We start from the raw sequence: 6,309 nt of genomic DNA, 5'->3' as shown, positions 1-6,309 counted from the left end.
AACACCACTACATCTTATCTGGTCTTATATATCTCAATCAATCTCCTCATATCTCGTTCAAAGTTCATAATTAACTCAGTTCTCCTTATTCTTCTTTCTCATGACTAACCTCATCATCAAACACCTCTCAACTCAGCCATATTTCATTACTATTATCATTATCTTCATTATTTACTTCTTATTCAACATTATTAACGCCTTATTAATTCGGTTAACACTTTGCAAAACCCTTCCAAATATCTCCTCAACTTATTTAACAGACTCATCCCCATTCTAAGTCTTAAAGACTCACTAATGGACCTTAAAAAAGTGTAAAAGAAGTTTGAAAAGTTAAAGAATTGGTTTAGTATGCAAAAATCTCATGTTTAGCCAAAACAGGGGTCTCGCGTCGCATGCATACTCTCGCGTATGAAAGCTTTCAAAATTGGTTTCTGCGTATGCAGGCCTTGCCTCACATATGCAAGATTACAAAACAGTGAGCAAAGTTCGCGTCGCGCGTGCAGGTCGCGTATGCGACAATCCCTTTTCCTCAAAAAGCTGCTAAGTCATTAAAAATCAGCTTTCTACACCTAGCTTTCGATGTTCATAACTTCCTCCATAAAACTCCAATTTTTACAAACTTTAAACTGTTTTGAAGCTCTTGAAATTAACCTTAATTTAAAACCAATTTCATTCAAATCCAATATTTGAGGCTCAAGTTATGATTTACCGAAATTGTTTAAAAATCAAGTTTTACCAAAAAGCACAAAACCTCTATCCTTTCCAAATTCTCAAATTCAAAACCAAGGTTTATACCCCAAAATAACACCAACTGCATTCAAAGTACATTCCTACACTTTTCATGCCTTCCACAATATACCAACATCCCATTTTATAAATTTCATTCTGGATAAGCCATGATCAAAACAACACAAAATCATTACTCTTCAACAAATCATCAAAATCATAACTCATAATCATCTTAAGTCATCACCAACATCAACAATAATCACATTTTCATATTAACTCAACACATTCACATTATATACCGTTGAGCCAAAATTTTATACGCTTTTTGCCATTATTTTCATATAGTTTTTAGTATGTTTCGTTTAAGTTTTATTAAGTTTTCATAGGTTTTCGTGCAAAATTCACATTTTTGGATTCTACTTTGAGTTTGTATTTTTTTTATGCAATTTAAGGTATTTTTTGGCTGAAATTGAGGAACTGGAACAAAAGTCTGATTCAGAGACAGAGAAAGCACTGCATATGCTATTTGGATCTAACCTCCTTGAACTCGAAAGAGCTTTTCTGGAGCTACAAATGTTCAAATGGAGTGTTCTCAACGGATATGAAAAGATAACTTCCAGAGCTTTCAAGAAATATATAATAGTCCATACTTTGCTTCAGAATTGAAGGCCTAAAACTGGCTTTCAACGCCATCCTCTTGCCCTATTCTGGCATCCAACGACCAAAGGAGAAGAGACTAGCGTCCAATGCCATAAAAGACCCCCTAGCCAGCGTTCAACACCCTAGAGGCCTCCTAGCACATGGATATCATCAAAGCTCAGCCCAAACACTCACCAAGTGGGTGCCGGAAGTGGATTTTAGCACTAAAAGACTATTTTACCCTTCTTATGTAATCCTTTGTCATTAGATTAGTATTTATTTGATAACTTTTACTAATTTTTGAACATCTAAACTCTACCAGCATATTCAAATTTTACATTGTATTTTCTATCAGTATGAGTTTCTAAACCTCCTAGGTTGAGGGGAGGAACTCTACTGTGTTTTATGGATTTATAAAAGTATTACTGTTCTATTTCAATCCGTGTTTGATTCTCTATTTTCAGATGTATCTTTGTTCTTCATCAATTTGAATGCTTTGAACCGGCACAAGGTTATCTCATTCTACATGGGTTTAGAGTGAGTATTTTGTCGGACAATGATGAACCACTAGCTTGATTATAAATCTCTTAGACGGCTAATCCACGACTTTGTTGGGGACTTTTCGAAACATCAGTTCAGCTAAGGTATGGAGAGATTAGAGTCTTTGTGGTAGAGGCTAGAACCCAAAGGCACAACATTCTCTGATCCAGAAGTTCTGACCTTGTCTGTGACATTTTGAGTAGGATCATTAAGGAGAATGGACTGCAGGAGCTTCACCCTCAATTAGAATAGATCCGCACTAACCTTAGGGTTCAGATCTGAAGGAGTATTGGCGACCTCTCAACCGGCGTTGATCATATACAGCCTGCCATAGAAGAAATGATTCACAGTTAAAGAAGACAGTAAAACCAGAGTTATCCAGAAGAACAAAGCATCTGCAAGCCTTAACCATCTTCTTATCATTCTAAACACATCAACCTAGTTAAGTTCTCTTTATTCTCTTTTATGCGTTTAAATAATAAACCTACCTCTTCTATTTGCCTGACTAAGATCTAAAAGATAACCATAGCTTGCGTTAAACCACAATCCTCGTGGGATCAACCCTGACTCGTTCAGGTATTACTTGGACGACCAGTGCACTTGCTGGTTCAGTTGTACGAAGTGTGAAAATTCGTGCACCATATTTTTGGCGCCGTTGCCGGGGATTGTTCGAGTTTGGACAACTGACGGATTATCTTGTTGCTTAGATTAGGTATTGTCTTTAATTTTGTTAGAGTCTTTTATTTTGTTTTCTTTTTTTTCAAAAAAAAATTTAAAAAATCTTTCAAAACCTTTTCTCTTTTTGGTTATGTATTTTCTTTTGATTTTCTTACTTTGAGTCTTACCTATTTCTTGTTTTCTTTTTCAAAAATTTTTTTCAAAACTTTTCTTTTCTTTTTTAATCTTTATCTTTTGTTTGAGTCTTTGTTCTTATTCTTGTTCTTGTTCGAATTTCTTTGAGTCTTTTTTCAAAAAAATTTCAAAAGTAGTATCTTTTGTTTGAGTCTTGTGTCAATCCTTAAGTTTGGTGTCTCTTTATGTTTTTCCTTTTCAAAATTTCGAAAATTATATGCTTTGATTTCAAAAATTTTTAAGTTTGGTGTCCCTTGATCACTTTGGTTTTCGTCTCTTTTAACCTGTTATTGGTTTTCTTTCTTGATATTCGAACTGTTCTTGGTAATTTTTCTTGTGTTTGATTCCAATTTCTTTAAATTTGATGTCTTTTGGTGTTTTTCATGCAAATTTCGAAAATTGTGTCTTTGGTTTTCAAAATTTATAAGTTTGGTGTCTTTTGCATGTTCTTGTTTTCTTTGAATTCTTTGAGTTTTGTTCTTGGTGTTCTTCTTGGTCTTCAAAGTGTTCTTGTTTTTCTTCTTGTTTTGATCTTAAAAGTTTTAAGTTTGGTGTCTTTTGGTGTTTTTTCCTTTCAATTTTAAAAAATTTAGTGTCTTGGATCTAAAAATTTTAAGTTTGGTGTCTTTTGGTTGTTTTTCTCTTTCTTCATTAATTCAAAAAATAAAAAATATCTTTTCTATATTTATTTCAAATAAAAATTTAGATTTTAATTTCAAATTATTATCTTATCTTATCTTAATTTCAAATTTCAAAATTTCAAGTCTTATCGTTTTATATCTTATCTTATCTTTCTTTTAATTTGATTCTATCTTATCTTATCTTTCTCTTAAAATTTAAAACTTAAACTTTTTCAAATCTTTATCTTATCTTTTATTATCTTTCATTTAATTTCAAAGCATTTTCTTATCTTATCTTAAATTTGAATTTCAAAATCAAATCTTTTCAAAAAATCATATCTTTTTCAAATATTTATCTTATCTTGTTTCAAATTCGAAATTCAAAAATTTAAAATTCAATTTTCAAATTCTTATCTTATCTTGTTGACTTTTTCAAATATTTGCAAAATTAAATCTTTTCTAATCTTCTATCTTATCTTGTTTTCAAATATTTCTTAATTAGTTAGTTGTTTTCTGGTGCACGAAATTGCAATCACACTTTTGCAACTCCGCATAACTAACCAGCAAGTGCACTGGGTCGTCCAAGTAATACCTTACGTGAATAAGGGTCGATCCCACGGAGATTGCTGGCTTGAAGCAAGCTATGATTATCTTGTAACTCTTAGTCAGGAGATTAATAATAAAAAAGATTTTGTTTGTGAAAGGTAAAAGAGCATGAAAAGAATGGTACTTGTTATTCAATAATAGAGAGCAGGTTGAGGTTTCGGAGTTGCTCTGTCTTCTGAATTTCTGCTTTCCTACTGTCTTCTTATTCCAAAAACACAGACGGCTCTTCAATGGTTTTTTTCTTGTTGAGAGAGCCGCCAGAAGAATGGTCTAGAGCCTTTTTTGACTCATATGATAGCCCCTCATAGAAGATATGCAGTTGCACTCACTCATTGAACATCTCTGGGGGGCACTTCCTTTTCAAGTCTTTATACCTTTTCCATGCTTCATACAGGGTTTCACCATCCTGCTGTCTGAATGTTTGAACCTCTGCTCTCAACGTATTGACTCTTTTTGGAGGATAGAATCTTGCCAAGAATTTATTCACCACATCTTCCCAAGTTGTCAGGCTCTCCTTCAGAAAAGTTTCTAACCACTTTGATGCCTTATCCCTTAGAGAGAAGGGGAATAAAAGCAACCTGGAGGCATCAGGATGAACACCATTTGACTTGACTGTATCACAAATTCTTAGGATTGTAGTAAGGTGTTGATTGGGGACTTCCTGGGAACTTACTCCAAAAGAACAGTTGTTTTGAACCAGGGTGATGAGTTGTGGTTTTAATTCAAAATTGTTGGCCTAAATGGTTGGCTTTAGAATGCTGCTCCCACAATTCCCATGGTTGGGATTAATGTTGGAGCCTAACTGTTCATACCCTAGGCCGAGCTGTAAGGTCCGGGTTGGACAGAAAACCGGCCGACCTATTCTTAAGTTGGTCGATCACCGACCTCTCTGTGAAAGAGCTCGGATGAATCAAAGAAAAGGCCCAAAGAGGCCCAAGAAAGAAAAGTCACCACCCAAAGAAGGCGGCTGGCCCAAAGGATAGATGATCTCACCCACAAATGATAAGATAAGATAACAAACTTATTTCAAGGAAGGTCACAACACACTACTATAAATACACTGGAGCACTCAGGTATAACTCATACTCCAATTCTACAAAAAACCTGCTTAAAGCCCATGCTGACTTAAGCTTCAGAGTCTCTTGCAGGTACAATCACCCTCCAGTGATCAAGGACCCGCAGCACCTCCAGCTCCAATAAGTTGGATACGGCAGCTCCAATCACACCAGAAGATCTCGTCCGAGATCGACCTCATCATTTCAGGTAACCTTCGGAACACTAGCACTCTCCTCTCTTGTGGTGCATGATTACCAGCACCTTCCCCAGCATGGTTGTGAACCTCTTCCTCCATAACAACGTCTAGATCCTCTTCTAACTCTTCTTCTCCAACGACTCCCTTGCCTCTTGCTTCCCTCCTTAGTCTAAGGAAGGTTCTCTCCGATTCACTGTCAAAAGAGGTTGAAGCCCCTCTTCTACTTGTCATGCACTTAGCAGAACAACATCAAACAACAAGTGAAGAGTTCACAACTAATGAAAATTGTGGTCAGAGCAAATGAACAAATAGTTAGTAGGTTAGCTTGCTGAAAAGTAAAGAAATAAACAAAATCAGATTAAACTAAAGACAAAAGAAACAGCTAAAATTGAAACTTAATTAACAAAAGAAAAGAAAACTGCTCAATCTAGTTATCCTCTAATTTAGTAATTGTCAATACAAAATCAATCCCCGGCAACAACGCCATAAACTTGATGCACGAAAATTTGTCTCTCAATAAATTTCCTCTGGCAAGTGCACCGGATTGTCGTCAAGTAAAAACTCACAGTAGAGTGAGGTTGAATCCCACAGGGATTGGTTGGTTGATCAACTCCAATTAGAGAATTGTTCTAGTTGAGCTGAATTAGAATTTGAATTTAGGTTTGCAGAATATGAATTGGCAGAAAACTTAAAGTGCAAGAAATGTAAATAACTGAATGTAAATAACAGAATTTAAATGACAGAAGGAAAATTGCAGGAAATTAAAGTGCAGAAGTTTAAATTACAAGAAATTAAATGGAAATGGGGTTGTTGAGCATCAAAGTAAATTGCAGAATTAAAAGAATGGGTAAGATCAGAATTGGGAAAGCGCATTGGGATCAGGAGATGTTATAATCCTTCGGATCAAGTTCATTTTCATCTCTTCCTCAATCAATGCATTCATTGATCTCCTTGGCAATCTTAAGTGATTGAATCCCAATTCTTTGGCAATCCAATCTCTCTAAGCTTGAACAATTGCCCAATTCCTTGATCTAATTGCTCATGAGAAAAGATGAAGTATGGTCACTGATT

This window comes from Arachis hypogaea, chromosome 5 (genome assembly GCF_003086295.3).
Source record: "Arachis hypogaea cultivar Tifrunner chromosome 5, arahy.Tifrunner.gnm2.J5K5, whole genome shotgun sequence".
In the NCBI taxonomy this organism is placed as follows: Eukaryota; Viridiplantae; Streptophyta; class Magnoliopsida; order Fabales; family Fabaceae; genus Arachis; species Arachis hypogaea.
The sequence above is the reverse complement of the archived record's forward strand: the minus strand, read 5'-3'. Positions refer to the sequence as shown.